The 20,563-nt window shown below is 41.3% G+C and overlaps 1 protein-coding gene and 1 pseudogene across 4 annotated transcripts in view; both read right to left on the bottom strand.

Moving 5' to 3' along the window:
* Positions 1-20,563, bottom strand: part of Dlgap1 (DLG associated protein 1) — an 838,155-nt gene that overhangs the window by 435,758 nt on the left and 381,834 nt on the right. The window lies entirely within an intron of this gene.
* Positions 5,760-6,438, bottom strand: LOC102909321 (dephospho-CoA kinase domain-containing protein pseudogene; annotated as a pseudogene).

Here is a 20,563-nt window from a genome sequence, read left to right as displayed (position 1 = left end):
CTTTTGATCTCTATGGGCACACACACACACACACACACACACACACACACACACACACACACATACAATCTTGAAAGCTCACAAGCTTTAAATCAATTTGAGTACTGTATGCTGTTGCAAATACTTGGTTATGATTGTTGTACATCTACTTTGTGCCTAATTAACAAATTAAGCTTTATCTTAGCCATGTGTGCATAGGAAAAAAGCACATGCATGGCGGCAGATTCTCTGGCTTCAGGTATCTGTTTGACACTTTGGAATGTGTCTCCACGGAAGCTGGGAGGGACCACTGTGTAACATTCAGCAATAAATTGATTCATCAGCTAATTTATTTCCTGTTGTAATTGCTGAACAAAATCTTCTGGTTAAACACAAAACAAAGCAAAGTTTTAGCTGGTTGATCTTTAGCAAAAGATCAGGTACCAAATATCATACATGTTGCAGACAAATACATTGCTCTCAAACCACTGACAGCATTGGTGGCCATACCATCAATGAAACCACATTTTTACTAACAATGGTGACCTACTTATGAAAACCCATTTATGTGTGCACCCATGGAGCACACAGTCTGCCCCACCCAGGTTCTTTCTTGATCAGTAGGGAACCGAAGAAGCCCTTTCAAAGCCTACTGGTGGGAAACCCAAAACATTGTTTGTCAAAGAACCACTTGTAGAAATCTCAAAGGTTTTGGGGTCTTTTGAAGAGCAATTTTCAGCAAGGAATATAAAAGAACTTTACAACAGTGAGTTTCAGAGGAGGATGGGTCTGTGAGGAATTGATTTGAAAGCAGTGATAATTTAATGGACTGTAGATACTCCTTAGAGTTTTTATAGTGGGTGGTAACTGGAAGCATCCTGACTCATTAAGGAAATTGTGAAGTAATTTGCTGCCTAGAAAGCACTGCTTCATTTAAAATGATCACCATGAAGACCGCAGAGCAAGTGAGAAAAGTTGTATGAAATAACATTAAATTATTCACATATACAAAACCACATGTGGTAGCTGCGGCCATGCAAAATATGCGATGCTGTCTAAAGATTCTATTATGAGTAGTGAGAAAAGGATTCATTTTCTGTATTTTTACAGTTTTGAAATGAAATATTGTAAGGGATAAAGTACTAGAACAAAACATTGATCATGGTGCATAAGTGATAGTTTACCAAAGATACCTCAAGGTAGTCTGCTTCAGATGGAAGATAATTACTGACAGCTTCAGATGGTCATTGGAAGGAGATTTTTCTCTCCAGATCTTCAGGGGAGAAGCTGTGTCATTCTCAAACAAAGGGACATTCAATCACATAACATTTGAGCCCTGTTGAGGATTCAAGATATATCACTTAATTAAAAAGCTCCGAAATGTTATGGAGAGAAACAAATGATTCAATGAGGCTTGGTTGAATTTTCCCTAGTATTATTCTGCCATCTGCCATTTTCTTTTTCCTAGTCTGACCACTGATCTCCCGAGGAGCTCACTGCAAACTATGGAGAACAGGGCAGCAAGCCCACATGGGCAGCAAGCACAGCACTCCTATGAGCTGATGAACAAAAGAAAGGAAGACATTGAGTGATGTGAATCACACAACACTTTGTGTTTGAAGGCAGTCAAGGCAGACTGACCTTAAATAAAGTGTTGAGTCAGTCTGTAAAGTGTGAAAAGAGAGGCGTTAAGTAGGGACCATTCATAGAGACCTTCCGTAGTTGGGCTGAGTCACATATAGAAGCAGGTACATGTATGTCATTCTGCCTGGAAATAAGCCACTTAGAAATGAGAGTCTTAGGAGAATGGAGCTAGAAGTGACAAGAAGAATTTCAAACCCCTGTGTTCCTATGATACCCTGCACTGCTCACTATTAGGGAATTACTTTCTTAGTGATGATTCTCAGTAAAGTGTGAGCTCCTGGGTCTATCCTCTTAGCCTATAAACTTCTTGAGTTAGATCAGTGGTTCTCAACCTTCCTAATGCTGTGACCCGTTAATACAGTTCCTCATGTTGTAGTGATCCTCTACCATAAAATTATTTTTGTTGCTACTTCATAACTGTAATTTGCTACTGTTACAAATCATAATGTGGATAGCTGTGTTTTCTGATGGTCTTAGGCAGCCCTTGTGAAAGGATCATTTGACCCTCAAAGGGGTTGAGACCCACAAGTTGAGAATCACTGACTCAGGTCATGGTGGTCATCTTTGTGTCTGCAATGGCTGGAACAGATTTGGTGTTGGATAGATGAAAGCACATTAGTGATAGAATTGCTGAATGGCTGAGTGAATTAATGCTCTTGTATTTTACAAGAGCGTTGGAGCAGATGAAGTCAACATTCTTCCCAAGTGCAGGTATTAAGTAAAACAAGCCTTAGATAACTTCCTGCACTATGATTAGACAAAAAAGTACATGTATAGTACTGTCCAGCCTTTCCCTAATATCTTCTCTGTTTATTAAAGTTATACGTAGTCTTAATTTCATCATATATAAAATACTCATACATAGATAACCAAGTTTGGCACACCAAACCATTGTCTTTAGGGAATTCTGGGTCCAGGACACAGATTGGATAGAGATTTTCCAGTAGCCACAGAGGACTCCACAAAACAGTAGTAGAAAAATTCTTTAGTTTCTCCTACTGACAGACTCATGTGGTACTAAGATTCTTGCACAAATATTTTCATTACCAAATTAGATTATTGTCCCTTAGTCATTTGGGTAAAAAAATATTTTCTCTTATTTTGTGCTTTTATGATTAATATGGAACATAAGCATTTTTGTGGTGTTTCTGGGTGTTTCAAATGAACTACATCCCCATAACCATAAACTATGTTTCATATACTACTTGTCATGAATTAATTTAGGCCAAGATATATTTAACCATATCAAAATATCACTGGAGTATAAAAACACAAGTCATCAGTATAATGTATTCGATTCTGTTGCCTTAGTCTAAGAAAAATCATGTGCTAAAAGTATTCCTGAATGTGGTTGTCTGTCTATGCAGCTTTTGAAAAGATGACTTCTGGTATTACCGGCTTCACAGTTCTCTTCAAGAGGAGGTGAAAAGTTGGACACCTTTCTAGTAGAAATGGTCAACTTTACTGGCAAATGATCCTTGCTTCAAGAAAACATTAGTTTGTCCACTTTTGTCAGCAAATCTGCCCTCACTAAACCTACCTACAGCCATCGAGTTTATAGGACCATTACCATGACCTCTGTGACCATGGGGAATTATCTAAGGAGCGAGTATGCTGTGACTGTGACAAATTTCGCATCACAGAGATGACCAACTTTCAAAGGTTGCCAACTTACCCTCAGTGCTAGGCTCTGCGCTGCACCATAATTCTCCCACTGCTTAACACACACACACACACACACACACACACACACACACACACACACACACACACACGAGTCTTCTGTTGTCAGGTAGCAAGATCATGATTAAAGTGGACATGACTATCATGGCCTAATTGTAAATCGTTAACTATTGACTTCTGTGACATAGCACATCCTGTTGCCTTCTTAGAAAACTGAATGGCATAGACAGTGTTTGAGTAAAGGAGAATAAGCAGAGATATGTAGGTATTAGTTAGGATACTTTCAACATTTCCCCCTCTATGTCCACTGCAACACTATATATATATTACATAAAGGACCATATATCCTCCTTATTATTTTCTTTTTTCAATAATAACCTACCTACTTATAAAAACAATGAGCATGATAAGAAAATACATTGTTATGATAGTTTCAACAGATTAAAAGGGCACAAAAGAAACATTAAAAAAATCATTATATTTTATCCATCCAGATAAAACCTTAATGTGAAAAGAATCCAGCAAACCATCCCATTTCAAATGCCTTTATAAATACATAGTAAATAGAAATACTTTATTCATTTGGTTCATAACCTCTACAAAGATTACCTTAATTCAATATAGTTAAATTTGAAGAAGTATAGGTAAGAATCCCATGTTGCTTGATCGATAGATTAACACTTTACAAATGAGCATGTTGCCAAAAGCAATTCTGAGATTCAATATAATTCTCACCAAAATTTGACAGATATTCTTTTTTTCTTTTCTTTTTATTAAGAGATTTTCTTTTTTTTTTTTAAAGATTTTTTTTTTTTTTCAGAGCTGAGGACCGAACCCAGGGCCTTGCACTTGCTAGGCAAGCACTCTACCACTGAGCTAAATCCCCAACCCTTATTAAGAGATTTTCTATTCATTTTACATATCAACCACGGATTCCCCTGTCCTCCCTCCTCCCACCTCCCAGCTTCCCCCCTCCCCAACCCACCCTCATTCCCACCTCCTCTAAGGCAAGGTCTTCCCTGGGGAGTCAGCAGAGCATGGTACACTCAGTTGAGGTAGGGCCAATCCTCTCCCCTCCTTATATTTTCAAGCCATATTTGTCATGAACAATTAAGTCCTCCCAAAAGACATACATTTGCTTTTATTGAAGAAAAACGCCATTGACAAAGCAATGCATATTTCCACCTAGACTCAGAAGCAGTTTGTTTTCTTGTTTATGCTGCATCAGAGTAATTTTCAATTATTAAGCTTGAAAACAATCTTTTCTTTCTTTTTCTTTTTCTTTTTCTTTTTCTTTAAAGACCAATGTAATGAGCTGAGCACCAGTGGAGAGCAGGCTGTGGTTGACCAGGGCAGAGATGAGCCAGCCCTGCCATCTAGAGTCATACAATCTAGGAGAAATCAGTCAGCGTCTTGCTGATTAGTCTACCTCAGATGAAGGTAAAACATGGGCGGGGTGGGGGGGTGATATTTAGAGCTTCTCACTCAGCCTGGGGCTACTGGCGCCTGACACGGGGCTGCCAGGGGCAAGATACTGAAGGGCAGGAAACATCTAGACAGCATGGGGCCAGAGGAATGCCCAGAGTGCAGACCTCAGAGGCAGTGGTGGGAGGCAGTTGCTACATTGTGAATCAAGCCCCATTACAACCTGGATCTCTCACAGGATGTCTCTGCCTGGCCACAGCATCCCCCCAGGAGAGGATTCCCAATGCACCCTGACAAAAGGCTTCAAACCATGAGGCAGCTAGGCTCTGTTTGAAGGAGAAGATCTTCAGCCTAGAAGGATTTGCTGTGGTCCATTAGGGAGGTTGTGGCCATGATGGGGCAGGTGCTCTGAGAAGGTCCATGCTCAAGAAACTGTTGGCCAAATCAAGGTCTCCCATGGGGAATATGGGGATGCGGGGCAGCCTGGGAGAGAGGGCTGGAGTGGGGTGGGAGGAGGGAGGAGGGAGGAGGGAGGAGGGGGGGAATCTGTGGGTGGTATGTGGAATGAATAGAAAATTTCTAAATAAAGAAAAATGAAGGAAGAAGAAGAAGAAGAAGAAGAAGAAGAAGAAGAAGAAGAAGAAGAAGAAAAAGAAGAAGAAGAAGAAAAAGAAGAGGAGGAGGAGGAGGAGGAGGAGGAGGAGGAGGAGGAGGAAGAAGAAACTGTTGGCCACACAGTTGTGACCATGGGGAGGGCCACAGAGACTTAACTGCTGTTTTCCTACCATGGTGGATACCGTTCTACAGTACCAGGGCAGGGTGGGGCTCTATGGAATACACAAAGGGATACCTATTAACAGTTGGTTTCTTTTTGCCCCCCTGAGCCCCAGATACAGTCCTAATGCTGGCCCAGCACAGAGACCCATCCCAGAATCAGACTGAGTGTAGTGTTGAGGACATGGGACCTGACTTAGGTTTCCAAGGAGGAGGAAGAGGAGGCCTACGGCTTGATGCCTTGGTATACCCAGCTAGGGGGAAGGTAGAAGGGAATGGGTGAGCAGGTAGAGAAGGCTTCCAGTGCCTGCTAGGCCTGTTAGGAACCCAAGCCGGAGTGGCAGGTACTCCATGGAGTGTTCTAACTCGGCTTGTAAGAGGATGACGTGGTATCTGGAGAGGCTTTTCTTGCCCTAGTTGTCTAGAACACAGTTGGTTAGGGGCAAGCTGGGCATTGATCCTTGCCTCTGCATTCTCATGGTTCAGCTTGTTCTGCTTCTTCAGCGGCACCCATCTGTATGTCTCTGTTGTAGTACACTACCGCTGTGTGTTCATTGTACTTGAGCAGCTTCTTGGTCTCAAACAGGAGGGGCATGTCCAGAATCACATGGCGGTACCCTTGGAGAAGGTGCTTGAAGGTCTCCTTTATCGTTTCCTTGCAGATCTCAGGGTGGGTGATGGAGCTGAGTAGCTGCTGATGGTCATGCTGGTTGAAGATCAGGTCTCCAAGAACCCAGTGGTTGATGTCACCATTCTCCAGCAGGACTTCAGTGCCAAAGGCTCTGTAGTATACCTGTGGGCAGGATATCCAGGCTGGATGATGTGTTGGGCAATGGCACCTACAGCAGTCATGGAACAACCCAGCTATTGAAACATCTGGATGATGGAGCTGTTGCCTGAGGCAATGCCTTCCATTAGGCTCACCAGAAACATCTTCCCAGGAGAAAGAGAAGACTGGCAGACTAGGAGCCAGGAAGCAATGGACAGCAGTCACACTTGTCATTCAGCTGCTCTCCAACTTGGCCTCAGCCTTGGTCACTAACCCAGTCTCTGTGTAGCTTACTGGCTGGCTCCCTGCTCACAGGCCCGATGCTCTTCCGATCCCCATGGGCACCAAGCATGCATGGGTACACAAACAGACATTCAGGGAAGTATCCATACACATAAATTAAAAATAAACTTTTCTACATCACATTTTATTCATTCGGTGAAAGTAATTGAGTCAGTTTCAGATTCAGGAAAAGCATTTGGGATATTTTTAGAGACTATTTTACAATAGAAAATATAGCCTTAAATTCTTCCAGCCCCCTCCATATACAACCATTCTCCTACACTGTCAAAATCATGTATGAAAAAGACCAAGAGCAAGACACTACATTCTTTTTGGGTTCTAACACTAGGAAGCCATATGACTATGTGCTTTTCCAACTTAGCATCTTGCTGAATCAAATAAAGGGATAGTACTGAGAAATATGAACTCAACTTCTTTGACTTATCTTCTAACATTAAAAGGACTAGAGCTCCTAGGTAGAGACAAGAATTCCAAGTGGTTTTTGAAACCCTAGTTTAATCTGACCATTTGAGTCCCTTGTCCTATTTCAGAGTCAGGCTGAGACAGTTACCCACCCAATGGTTATGGCCTTTCCAGGTCATGCAAGCCTCACCTGGCCTAGTCTATTTATTTTTTATGCACTGTGGACAATATTCTCTTTAATCTGTGAAGTTAAGGGCTGGAGAAAAGTCTATGGTGACTTCATGTAACTTTGAGCTTCTGAAGAATTGATTTGGTAAGATTTTTGGGAAGAGCATGTGAAAAAAACACTTTATAGCTTCACCTCATCCTTGAGACCTCAGTTTCAGGCTTCTCTGGAAGGCTTTGCCTCCTCTATCTCTAAATGTTTCACAGGACTTCCTGGGCTCTGCCTCCTGCACTGCCCAGTCAATCTAATATCACCATCTTTGTGTACACTCTTCTGATGTCCAGACCCTGCTCTTCATCCGACTGACGGATTGATATATTAACACCTTCTCCTCGGTTTGGCTTCAGTAGAGTTATAGTCTCTGGATTCTGAATGCCTCCTGTGCATAATTAAGGGGAGTCCCTTTTCATGCCCCACTTAGCAGTGGTTCTTAAAGGCTCCAGCCCAAGGTAGCACAGCAGCTCACTGTCCAAGTGATGGGGAACAGAGCTGGAGTTTTGCAGGTGTTACTCAGCACAGAAAATGGGAGTCCAGTTTCTGGGATCCATTCACAAACCCTCCAGCTTACATAAATCACAAAGGATTCCAGAGAAACGTTCTGCTAATTTTCTTCCCTTTTTAAATTAATTAATTAATTAATTAATTAATTAATTTTTAGGTTACCAGAAGCAGTGCAAGACCATTAAAAGCAGGAGGCAGGCTTTAAAGCTGGTGGAAAAACTTCTTGCCAATCAGAGCCTACAACTGTGGAATCAAGGCTAAGGAAGAAGGAAGGGGATGAGCTGAGGAGTCAAGACAATCTTCACTGAATTAGTGACTGTCTTTGCACCCCTTGGAGGACAGTTTTGCTATTTGTGTTAGGTTTTAATAGGAATCTATAAAATACAGCCTCTTTTGTGCTTCTGCAGGTAAACACGACTTGAGGAATCGTTAGGAGCACTAATCACCCCTTAGAAACAGCCTTCATCATAAGATTAAAGTCACAGGGGAGGAGCGCCGGCCCCAGGGTTCAATCAGTGCAGACCTCACCTGCGGTCGGTTCAGCACGGCCAATTGTATGAGGCTGCAGTACGGATCTGGGGCATTTTCTAAAGTTCCACATGCTGAAGGATCGAGTTCCAGCCTAACCGGGCAGTGGAGGCATCTCTAGATGGTGTGAACAAGCAGAAGGGATTTGGACCATTGGAGATCTCCACGGAAGGGGGTGCTGGTTGATTTCTTCTTTCTCCTCGTCTTTGTAAAATCCTGGCTGCTGTGAACAGGCGCCGACATGCGCGGTCACCACCTGTGCTGTCCTGCCTGCCTCAGGACCAGAGAATCCAGGCAAAGTGTTCATTTTCTCAAGCTGGAGCCAACACAGACCTTCCCTCTTCAAAGACTGACTGTTCCATTGTTTCTTCCAGTGAGGTATATTAAGTCCCATGAAGTTAAGGATTTAATTTTTATTATTTAAATGAAATTTCAACAGATTCACAAAACGTAGTACTTTTATGCATTCATGAGGTAACTAATAGGCAATGCTTCAATACATATATATTATATAATGCTTAAACTACATTAAACACATCTCAACCATTTATCATTTTTTATAGCAAAATGTTCAAAATCCTTTCTGCTAGCCTTTGGAAGCCCAGAGTGCTTTGTTATTAAGTGTAGCGCTCGACCATGTGGTCACACTCTAGGGCTTCTCTTTCTTCATTCACTGTAACTTCATTCCCATGGATCAGCCCTTTCCAGTTCCTCTCCACCTCCAGTTATTGCCAACTATACTATTCCTGTTATCATCCACATGGCCATTTCATGTGTGCTTTGCCAGAACATTTCAGGAAGTCTAACTTCTGTGAACAGTACTCCTTCTTCACAGTGATTTTGCTCTTTATTGTCACATTTTGCCTACGGCTCCCACCTTCAGTGATCTTGCAGAAACATTTCATAGAATTCAGTTATCTGCTCTTAATATTGCGCCTATGATTTACAAAATGCAATTGGAAGAAGATTATTTCTACTACCTATAGACATTTCAGCTTACCGTTCCCAGTCAGCCATGGGATGAAAATACATTTTTCTTTACATCCACAGAGAAAAGAAAGCTCACTAAGTCTCAAGTTATATGGTATTAGACATAGTGTTAGAAATATGGACATGCCAATGAATAAAAGAATAAAAATCAATTGCTGTGTTCTGAGAAATGTTTCACAATACAGAACTGTGGTTAGAAAAAAAAAAGAATTAAAAAATACCTTCTGGGATGAAGACCCAAAAGCCAATCATCTATTAACTCCTCTGAAAATTACATTTTAGGTGAAGAGAGACAATATACATTCACTTCAGTAGGTTCTGGGCTTTCAGAGTGTTCCAGAAATAAATCTGTTGAGCTCAGAACACCAGGAAATTGCCACTTACACACTTAAAAAGCTTTCATGCTGCCACCCAGACACCTACTCATTTGACATTGTATTGGTTGCTAATGGTTTCTGGCTAAGGAATTGATTCTCTTTGTTTTAATCAGGAATGATAACCTCTTTGCAGCTCAATCATAGGCTGCCAGCTCCTTGCATTCCAAAATGCTGTCCTTGGTTCTGCACTAGCTGAGAAGTCCGACAGTCTCATTTTGCTGACAGTGGGCTCAGTGTTTACAGTCCATACATCCACCTCTTTGACACCATGGACAGGCCACCTGGGAAAGGCAAAATCAGGTATTTGTTTCTCACTTACAGAAGAGTAGGCCAGATATCTCTCACAGCAGTAGTTCTATGTGTAAATTCTATGATTATTTTTAGTGGGAGCCGGAGATGCCTGAGACAGGCTTGTCCTTGAACTACCAATCCTTCTGCCTCCTAAGTGCTGGGATTTCTGGCACATGCCACCACATCTGGCATTATGACAGCTTCCCAAACATTTTTATTAAGCAGATTAAATACCACAGTACCAACCAAGTCCTTGGTAGGAAGTTATATTAGAAAGAAAACAGCTGGCTGTTGAGGCAAGTATCTATGAAAAGCAGATGTTTTCTAATTGGGAACCAGGTGTGAGGAGGGTATGGAAATCAGTCTTAGCAAAAGAACCATGGATCTGAAGATCAGCCATTGGGAGAGATCATGGAGAGCATTTAATTACAATTCCCACTTTTAAAACGGAGAGATTGAATCTTCACAGGATTAAACAGAAACATAAAACATACATATTTTTCTTTTAACCAGAGATTTTTCCGCAATGGCCCTTTCCCAAATATTGAAAGCTTATTGAAGTTGTGGTTTCCTTTTTTAAACCATGAATACTTGTTCTCTGGACCCCTCTAGAAGGCACCAGGATGTCTCTCAGGAGACATTCTCACCATCGCCTGCATCCCTCACATTTACTCTAAATACTTTTGCAAGAGAACTCTGAGCTTGTCAAGATGGCACAAAGAATGTTCATCCTGTTTGTTCCCTCGGTGGAGGTTTACAGACTGCAGCTGCGCACCATCCAATTGGTTATGATTTAAGGATTTTTTTTTTCTTTTTAGAGGTAAAGTCGGGGAAAGAAGGAGATGCGCATACATTGCATGCTCAGGAAGGAAGAAGAAAAGCAAAATTCAGGCTGGAATCCACTATCAAAATAAACCTTGAACGGTGAGTGCTCCCCAGTAAACAACAATGGCCATGCTTCGACCTGCACACCCAGTACGAACTCCAGCACTCTGGCCTTAATATGGGCGGACTGATTCACAACGGCCTGTTTATATTCACTTTCTACATCATCATAGAATTAACGAGTTTTCTCGTGGCATTTTCATACATGAGTGTCATTGTACCTTGTGCTCCATTGGTCCCCTCTCCCACTACCCCCTCCCTGTTGCCCTTACTCCCCTCTGGTCAGGTCCTTACTTCCTCTGGTTTCTTTCTTTTTAAAAATCGTCTGAGAACTCCACACACACAAATAATGTGTTTTGAGCAAATCTGTATCCCTTTCTCCTCCTTCCAGTTCTTCCTCTGTTTTCCCCACCTCTTTTCCCTCCCAACTTCATGGGCTCTCTCTCTCTCTTTTCCTCCCTCTCTTCCCTCTCCTTCCCTCTCCTTTTCTCTAAACCACTGGGTGCATTTAGTGTTGCTTGTATGTTCATGGGCATGGGACCATCTACTGGAGCATAGGCAGCCTCTTAAGACACACGTCCCTCAAAACCTGACTCTACCTTCCTCAGCAGCCATCAACTGCCAATAGCTCCTCAGATAGGGGCCGGATGTCATGCTTAGACCTCGACTGGCTAGATCCTGCTCACAACTTTTGCAAGTAGTCCTAGGGTCTGTGAGTCCCTGTGTGCAATAGCACTGTCATGTCTGGCAAGGACTGTTTCAAAGCAGGTATCTGATCCATTTGGCTATTAGAACCTTTCTGCTGCCTCTTCAGCAATGATGCCCAAGCCTTGTGGGAAGAGGGTATGAAGATGTCCTGATGCTCTCTACTTTCTTATGTATTCTATTACTTTCTCCTAGCCATCCCTTAAGATATCTTCTTCCTCCTCACAATCCCTTTGCTAGATCAAACTGCCTTTAAACGATGAATCACTTGTCCTAGTAGACAGCAGAGTTGTAGAGATAGAGTGAGAGGGTTATAACTGATCCACTTTTCATGGCTAGACACCCAGATGTGAGCAAGCTGTGTCACATTCACACTGCCTTGGATGGAACCACCTGCTGCCACACCTTTCCTTGATCTAATAGACTCAAACCAAGACTCCAAGTAAATACTTTCTCCTTCATGTTACTTCTTGTCAGGATGTGGTCATAGAAACAGGAAAAGTAATCAACACTGTCATAACTTATTACTCCCTTGTTGCAATGTTAGATATTAATATACAAATAAATCAAAGCAATAACAAAATGACAGGAATTAATATTTTAAACCCTGGTGATATTTTGTGTGCATTTGCCTCACTGAATCTCACAGAATTATGAAGATAATTTGATGAATCTCTTTGCAACATTGCAAATGGTTGTAGTTACTATTCAAGGTAGTCAATTTAGTGTCAACATTACCTACATACTGAATATGCAACAAAAGTCTGGAAACGTGCTTTTGTTTGTGTTGCCTGCTTTCCACTGGTCTAGACAACAGCTTTCTAGTGAAGGACTTCCAATTCAGGTCAGACTTTTAATTTTTAATTGCCCAATTAAATGAATGCTGAGAAAATACAGAACAGAGTCAAATATCAACAGCAAAGCTGTCAGAACAAGGAGGGAATGTATTTCTGGTTCTCATCATCATCATCAGCTCTGTGGACCTGCAGTCTGATAGTGATGAAGTACAGTAGGTATGAGCAAATCTCTGCTCTGAGCTTAGAAGGCACTCAATGCACTGACAGTCATTCTGTTTGGGCTCTAATTTTAATCGATCAGTTTTTGACTGTGTGACCTTGAAAGTCCGTTAACTCTTCTGTGACTCTGTTTTCCTTACTGTTTCTTCAAATGCATCTGTAAGGGTTGAAGAAGGTATTGACCATAGAAGTTAGATGGCTATGCAGTAACAGTAACCGTTGGCTTCTACAATTACAGTCATTATGAGGTTGGACTTCAATTCTTGAAAAATATAATGTACTAAGGTGGAAATTAAATTTTAGTCTGTTCTAGGATGACTTTTTCTTACACAGTTCTCAGAACATTTTATGCATGACAAGGTCTATTTGTCAGTTTAGGATCAGAGAGATTTCTATCTTTGCTCAAATACAGAAAGGAAACGCGGCCCCTTTTCACAAAGTGCGAAGAATCAGTAACTCTGTAGATAGTTTCTTTTCATGTTTTCCCTCCTCCCATTACAAATTTCAACATGATAGAAAGATCTGAGTGACTTGACCCTTTTGTCCGCCACACTGGTTTGGTAAAAGTTAAGCTCAGCAGCAAATTGTTCAGAAAAGGGGGTGCAAGAAGAAAAACAACAGCAGCAGCAGCAGCAGCAGCAACAACACTTAACATAATAAAGAACATATAAAGTTATAGAGAGGTCAATAATAAGGGCAAATGCTGGAAATCTTAGTTTGAATTAACTATGGCCAGGGGTGAAAATGTGGAATGGCAGAAACACTTTTATGGAAAATATTTCTTTCCTTCCATTGGGTCATAGAAATGAAGAGAGCCAATTTCTCCTAAGGGCATGTCCCTTTTAATAAGAGCGGCAGAAGAATGAAAGATTTCTATAATTGATGTACTACACACTTTTAGATTCTCATTTCTCTCCATAATTCTAGGTTGGACAGGTTTGGGTTGTGAGTTTGATAATGTAAAATGATAGTCATTTGGAAGGTTTGCAAAAATCAAATGTGCCAAATAGCTTGGCTAATGGTAGTAATAATCTCTTTTTCATGCCCATAAAACATCACTGACTTCAAATCTGCGGTTGCATAAAAACACTTTAGAATTTTCTAAATTTCTTCAAGTACTGTATTTTATATTTGCCAGTACTCTAGTTTTGTAGAGTTTTGGCCAGCAAGGCTCAAATTCTCCATCTTTCTGTTTGTTTCTGGTCAAGACTGCCTCAGGGGGTTGTATCATGAGATGTTATGGAAGACAGAGGTGTGGAGATAGCCCCAGGCTCTCAGCAATTGATTATTGAATCAAACATCAATGCAGGCACTGCTGTGAAGGAACTGAGCATTTGAAGTCCCAGACAAGGGATGCTAAGCCAACATAATCCCCTCTGGCGGAGAAGGATGTACTTTAAAGTTTAGAAAAGGAGAAGCAGAGGTTGGGGCGGTTGGCTTCAAAGATGGATGGAGTCACCTCCAATGAATGGGGTGCAAACTCTGGTGGACATCTGGAAAGGAAATGAACTTCAGAATTTAAGGGCACACAGAAGAGCCCAGGTGAGTGTACACCTTGATTGCAGCCCTGTGCCATGTGGCCACATCTGCCTGGCTCCTGACCCACAGAAGGTAGATATCATCGTCATGATGTGTTAGCTTGTGGCAAACTGTTATTCTGTGATAGAAACCTTAATATTTCTTTAAACAATTGAAACGCTCAAAATTTCCTTAAAGATCATCCTATTTGTTATAAATCTAGAGAATTTCAACACAACATATAATTGAGAATGAATGGCAGAACATAGGATAATTTCTCTCCTCTAAAAAAAGATTTATTTATATTATTTTTCTGTCCATACCAAATCTAGACTTCAGTTTTTCTCTTGACTCTGGAAGCAGAGGGAAGGGTAGATCTCTGCAGGAGTTTCATTTTTCATTACTGTAGCAATATTTATACATACTTAATTTCTACCGGAAATATTTATTGCAAATATAATTTCTATACTCCGCACAGGGAATACAATTGAATCTAATTAGTGAAGAACATTTGCATAGACAGCCATGGTGAACTTGATGCAACTATAGCAAGATGACAAATCTGAAATTAATCATCAAATGTCTGACATTAAAACAGTAATTTGTCAGGGCAGAAGCATATGAGTCAGCTCAGTAACTAATCCCATGGTTTCTGGGCAAATCTCTTTCTGTATTCTGATGAACACTAGCACATGTTTAAACTAAAACTTCTCCAGCAACCAAGACTGTATTTGTCTTGGTGCCCAGGGAGGGAATATTCCTGTAGAGATTTCAAAACAATGATGGATTTTTATGTCACCTATATCTGATTCCCGCCTCTTTCATCTCTGAGTCTTGTCTTTGAAAGATAGATCCATTTCATTGATTACACTTTAGCATGCCCAGCTTCATTTATTAAGCCAAAGCAGCCACATCGACCAAGCATTCACGAACCACTGATCTGATTTATAACAGCCATACAAGTGCTTTGTTTTTCTGTTCAAGGATGACTGAAAACCAGGACCAGCCAAACTCGGTGGAAAATTAAGAGGAGAGAGGAGGAAGAGGGAAGGGAGCGGGAAGAAGCAGAGGAAGTGCGGATTTAGATGCCTGGTGTTGCGAGAGTTCCTAATTTATAATTTTTTCAAGTGTTAGCAAATGAAAACTAAGTCGGGAAATTGGATAAATATATGAATGGATATTGAGGTGGGTAAATGTCACCACTGTGCACTTAAAAAGCATTTAAAGTTAGTACTAAATACAAGTTTACAATGTAGAACAGTTCTTCCACTGTCAGTATTGAAAACAGAAAATAAAAGGTTAGTAACGAAGACATTTAACAGGCACATTGGCCAAAGGGACAGAAATATATAGAGGAAGTAAAAATGAGAAGTGCACATTTCTCTGACAAAGTAGAACCCTTTAAAAATTACTCAGAATACAAAGTACTTTTTACAGAAGACAACAGGAAAGCAGAAAGAACAAATAATGTGGTAAATATGTGTTACTTAGCTTCATATCACTACAACAAAATACCAGACATAACCAAGATCTAAAGGTGAAAATGCTATTTTGACTCGAAGTTTTGGAGATTACTGTCTATGACCAATAGTCCCATTGTTTGGGCTATGAAGAATCAACATGGTGGTGTTAGTATACAGTGGAACACAATTGCTCACCTGATAGCCAAGAAGCAAGAGAGAGAGAGAGAGAGAGATCAGTGTTCCACAATCTCCACTGACTTATGACTCTCCATAATCCAACAATGCCTTAAGACTTACCAGTTAGTTGCCACATCCTCTCATAGACCCACACTTAGTCCAAGCTTTCAGCACATGGCCCTTTGGTGGGTCACTCAAGATTCAATCTGCCACACAATATTTACGAAAGCATGGGTTTTCATCCTAGAGGGGTCAATGACTTCACCTAATGCTAGTTTGGGGATAGGCACAGTGGCTGTTTCTCAAGAGTAAACCAGCTTTTTCTAAATGGTGTTCATGGCCTCTTAGAAAATGGGTAGGGTTTTTTTTTTTTTTTTAAATCTAAGTTGTTCTATTTACCAATAAAGACTAGGGAGTCAGATATTGGGGGAAAACCTGCTAGATTAGAGAAGCCAAGAACCAACCAGGTGACCTTCCTTTTTGGTTGGAGAACCAGCAAAAGAGCATCTTGCCTTCTGTCCTAAACCAAAAAAGCCCCTGATTCTCTAAGTCCCTCCCTGCTCCTTCCTGTGTGTCTCTCTATCCATACTCCCGGTTTCTCCCTCCTCTCTATGGCGAATTCCTGTCAACTAGTAACTGGCTCTACCCTCTGATCCAAGGTTAATTTTATTAACACAGTCTTGGAGTTTTGTATTCCTTTAATCCTAGCACTCAGGAGGCAGAGGCAGGTGGATCTCTGTGAGTTTGAGGCCAGCCTGGTCTACAGAGCGAGTTCTCGGACAGCCAGGGCTATGCAGAGAAACCCTGTCTTGAATCCTCCCTTGAAAAAAATAAAAACCTTAGAGATTTGGGGGCTTTTTTGGTTTGGGACAAGTGGAGAGATGCTTTTCTTGCTAGGTCTCTGGTCAAAAGGGAAGGTCTACTGTTTGCTTCTTGGCTTCTCTGCTCTAGCAGGTTTTCACCTCAATGTCTGACTCCTGAGTCTTTATTGGAAAATAAAACTACTTAGATTAAAAACAAAGTAGCTGGACTTTCTTTGGACCACCAGCTCCCAAATAATGACAGACTTCTTATTAATTATGAAAGCTTGGCCTTATGATTTAACTTAGCCTGTTTATATTAATCTACATCCATTCATGTGGCTCGTTACCTCTCCTCCACGATTTGCTCCATGTCTTGCTGGCAAATCCCACTTCTCTTCTTCCCAGAGTTCTTATCTCTGCCCTGAAGTCCTGCCTACACTTTCCTGCCTAACTATTGGCCCCAGCTCTTTATTAAACCAATCAGAAGATGCCTTGGCAGAGACATCTTCACAGTGTACAAAAAGACCATCTCATAACAGGTAGGGTCACTTCCAACTTTAAAAGCACAAGAAACATCCCCCATACCATACCGTACAAGAAACACTCCAACACAGGACGCTACTGAAGATCAACAGGTACATGTGCGGTAAACACAAAATTCCAGGCTGACCCTCAGGAGAATTCGGCCCCCACACACTTTCTAAGAGTTGCTAAGTTTTGTTGATCAGATTTGGGAAACAATACCTCCCCTTCCCACCAAGAAAGCCACACACAGCAATAGAAAATAAATACACATTTACAGGTGTGAGTAAATGCACCTTATTATAACGACCAATCCATGTTTACCCCCTCAGTCAGCATTAGCTCTTTGTCTTAAGAGAATATTCTGTTTCCATGTTGATACTATCTGGAGGTAGCCATGTGTATCCCGTATTGACCCAACTGGTCTGCTGTTCTTCTGCTGTCTTTGGTCTCAAGAAACACTGCAGAGACTCCTTTGTAGTTATGCCAATCATTTAAAAAGTCGCATTAGCTCAGTGGTACAGCACTTGCCTAGCATGTCCAAGATCCAGGTTTGATCTCCAGCACCAGAAATAACAACAAACTGTTTTATATGTGACCAAGGCAACAGGACATAGAACTAGCGACCCCTTGGTACCCTGAAAATGCCCTCCATCCCTGAATTGTAGAAAACCACATTTAAAAAAATACACTTTTTTTTTTTTTTTTTTTTTTTTTTAGTATTGTAATCATCTTACTCCTCCCATTTAGTAGCTCGGTAAACTATTAATTACAACTGTCTGGTTGCTTATGCCACATACAACATTTTACTGCCTTTTGGCTCCCTTCAAAAGGCTAGTGTGAAGTTTTTAAGCTTTCAAAAAATACCACCTCGAACAATAACTAAGAATAGTAATGACCTCAGAGGAGCCAAATTTACATTACAGCCTTAGAATTAGAAGATTCTAGAAGAAAACCAGCCTTCCGCAGCCTGCATGTCGCCACCTAGAGTCTGTCTACGTGTTTGTTATGCAGGGGAGCCAACTGAACACAACTGACCCAAAGCTGATTATTTGCAAATTGTGATAGAGAAGGTCATAGATCGTTTTGTTTTTGTAAATATTAACACCTGTTGGTTGGTCCTAAGTTTTCCAGCGCATCCAAGTAGGTGCCTTGGACCTGTGGTTCAGAAGCTCAAGGCTGTGAAAACAGCACCCCACTGCAGCTCTGCAGAGAAGACGCAGCAGCACTACAGAAACACGAGCAGGCTGGAGCATAAACTCCACAATGTTGGACTAGGATGCTAATGACCTTTCGGCTTTTGCCTCCAGGGGGCTGATCTTGGACCAACAGGCTTTCTCTGTTTTACAGTAAATTGTATTTTCAGCCTCTTCGAACAACTTCACTGTTCTACTTCCAGGAGAAAATGAAAGTCAAATCTGCCTTACAACTCCTTTGGAACATCACCAACAGGACATCCCCATTGTTTATGTAGATATTTTAAGTACCGCTCCCCCAACCCCGGGGGCAGGGTTCCTGTCTTTGTGAGACGTCCTCAAGCCGTGTCTTCCAGAGAATAAAATGGACTGTTTCAGTATCATAACAAATGTATAATAGCCTAGGAACCTGCACATATCCAAAAATGGAGTAAATAGTTGTCAGTTATCAAAGCATTCCTATCCAGAAAGGAATGATATAACTATATCATGTATCGTATGCATATCATATGTAAGGATATACTAAGGTGAATGCTTTGAGATTTGAATTACAAGCACACGTTGTGCTGCCTGATGCTGCGTCTTCATGGCCAAGCTTTATGCAGGCCCGCTGAGAGCAACAGCAGACACAAGAACATTCTGGCCCTGGGTATGAAATGAAGAGTCTTTAGTTACGAACCAGAACGCAAAAGATTCATGTATTGAGAGACAGTGACAAACTAAGTGTCCGAGTGACCTAGGTGCCAGTGGCTGTTGATTATCAATGTTGTCACTTTCAGCTCATTTCTGGCAGTTGCCTGAAGATATGCAATGCCTGAGGAGAAACCCTTGGCCAAGCGCGTTTACCCACATTGACAGTGGAGTTTTGACACAGTGCATCTGTCTTCTTATTGACTATGAAATGGTTCTTCTATTACATCATTGAGGTTTGGTAAGGGACAGAGGCTTCCATTTAGCTGAATGTGGTAGCATATGATTATACCCCCTTAACATGTGAGGAAGATTCATGGTTCTAGGCCAGCCTGAGCTATATAGTAAGTTCAAGGCCAGTCTGAGCTACATAGAGATTACCTGGTTTAAAACAGGAACCAAACAAAACCCAAAAAAATTAAAGCCAAATAATAACAAACAAGGGCTGAGGATATAGCTCAGTGATAGAATATGTCTTTATCATTACATAAGGTCCTGGGTTCAATCCCTAGCATCCTCTTAAGAGATTGCTCTTCCCAGTATCCTATGTATATCTGAATAGATCTAGGAAATTAATAAAATGTACAAGTGTGAACTACATCATCCGCAGAGTCTGTAAACGCTCTTTATTTGGCCACTTTCAAGAAATTCACTGATCCTGGAAGAAACATAATCACTCAGATTTAAGATGAAGAGTCAAAACAGCAATCTATGCCATCAGAACCCATTCTTGACATTTCAAAGTAATGAAATTCAAATTTTGCCTTTTATACTTTTCTTATACCATATTGATTCCAAATGACTTGGAGTTTCTCACAGCATGACGAAGCATGGAGCATTCTGCTTGCCAGATCTTTTTTTGGTCAGAAGTGGGATCTACCCTGATGGGCCTGTCTGTCAAACCATGCCCACTTGCTCATGAAGTATAATAATCGAAGCCAGACTTCAGACTGATTGGAGATTTCTTTTCTCCATTTCTCTGACAGTTGTATAAATCTTAGACCATATATGGAACCAAAGAAGATAAGAAATTGTCCTGTCTGATTGGGGCTTCTGCTGGGTCAGTCCTGAGCATCCAGTGGAGGGCAGGAAAACAATTTTGCATGTCAGGGTCAGCAGTTATTGAGAGGTTGATGATTCATTGTCAAGTTGCTCTAAGTAGGGAGAGGGTGCAAAGACACATTTACCACAATTCCTAGGCTAATGGAGTCCATCCTAACTAGGGGTAGATGGCCTCTCTTCTCCTGCTCCCATTCAGCTGAGCCACCTCTCCTGGTTGACATGCCTGAAACTTCTTTTCTTCTGAGCTTCCCTGTCAGTCCAGCCTTCCACTGCATCCTTGTTGTCAAAACTACGCTCTAATCCTACTAGGTTTTAATTCACTAGGTCAGGACCATATCTCCATCTCCTTTGGATATTCTATTTCTGAGGAGCTGATAACTCCTTCTTCTGAAAGGTGGGGCATCTGCCCCGGTACTTTGTGAGAGTTTATCTTTTGCTAAGGCCAAAGCCTTGTCTTGCTCTGAAATGTTCAAATCTTTAGCCCGCCACCTGAGGTAAGGCTTCTTAGATGTGGAATGTCTTCTGGGCTCTCCCAGGGAGGGCCCTGCACACTGTGCAGTTTTTCCCTTGATGACCAGGGACTAGGACTGGGTTTTAACAGTTTCCTAGATGGTGGTCAAAACTGTTCATGAGG

The sequence above is a fragment of the Peromyscus maniculatus genome, chromosome 13, assembly GCF_049852395.1.
Source record: "Peromyscus maniculatus bairdii isolate BWxNUB_F1_BW_parent chromosome 13, HU_Pman_BW_mat_3.1, whole genome shotgun sequence".
Taxonomy (NCBI): domain Eukaryota; kingdom Metazoa; phylum Chordata; class Mammalia; order Rodentia; family Cricetidae; genus Peromyscus; species Peromyscus maniculatus.
The sequence above is the reverse complement of the archived record's forward strand: the minus strand, read 5'-3'. Positions and strand labels throughout refer to the sequence as shown.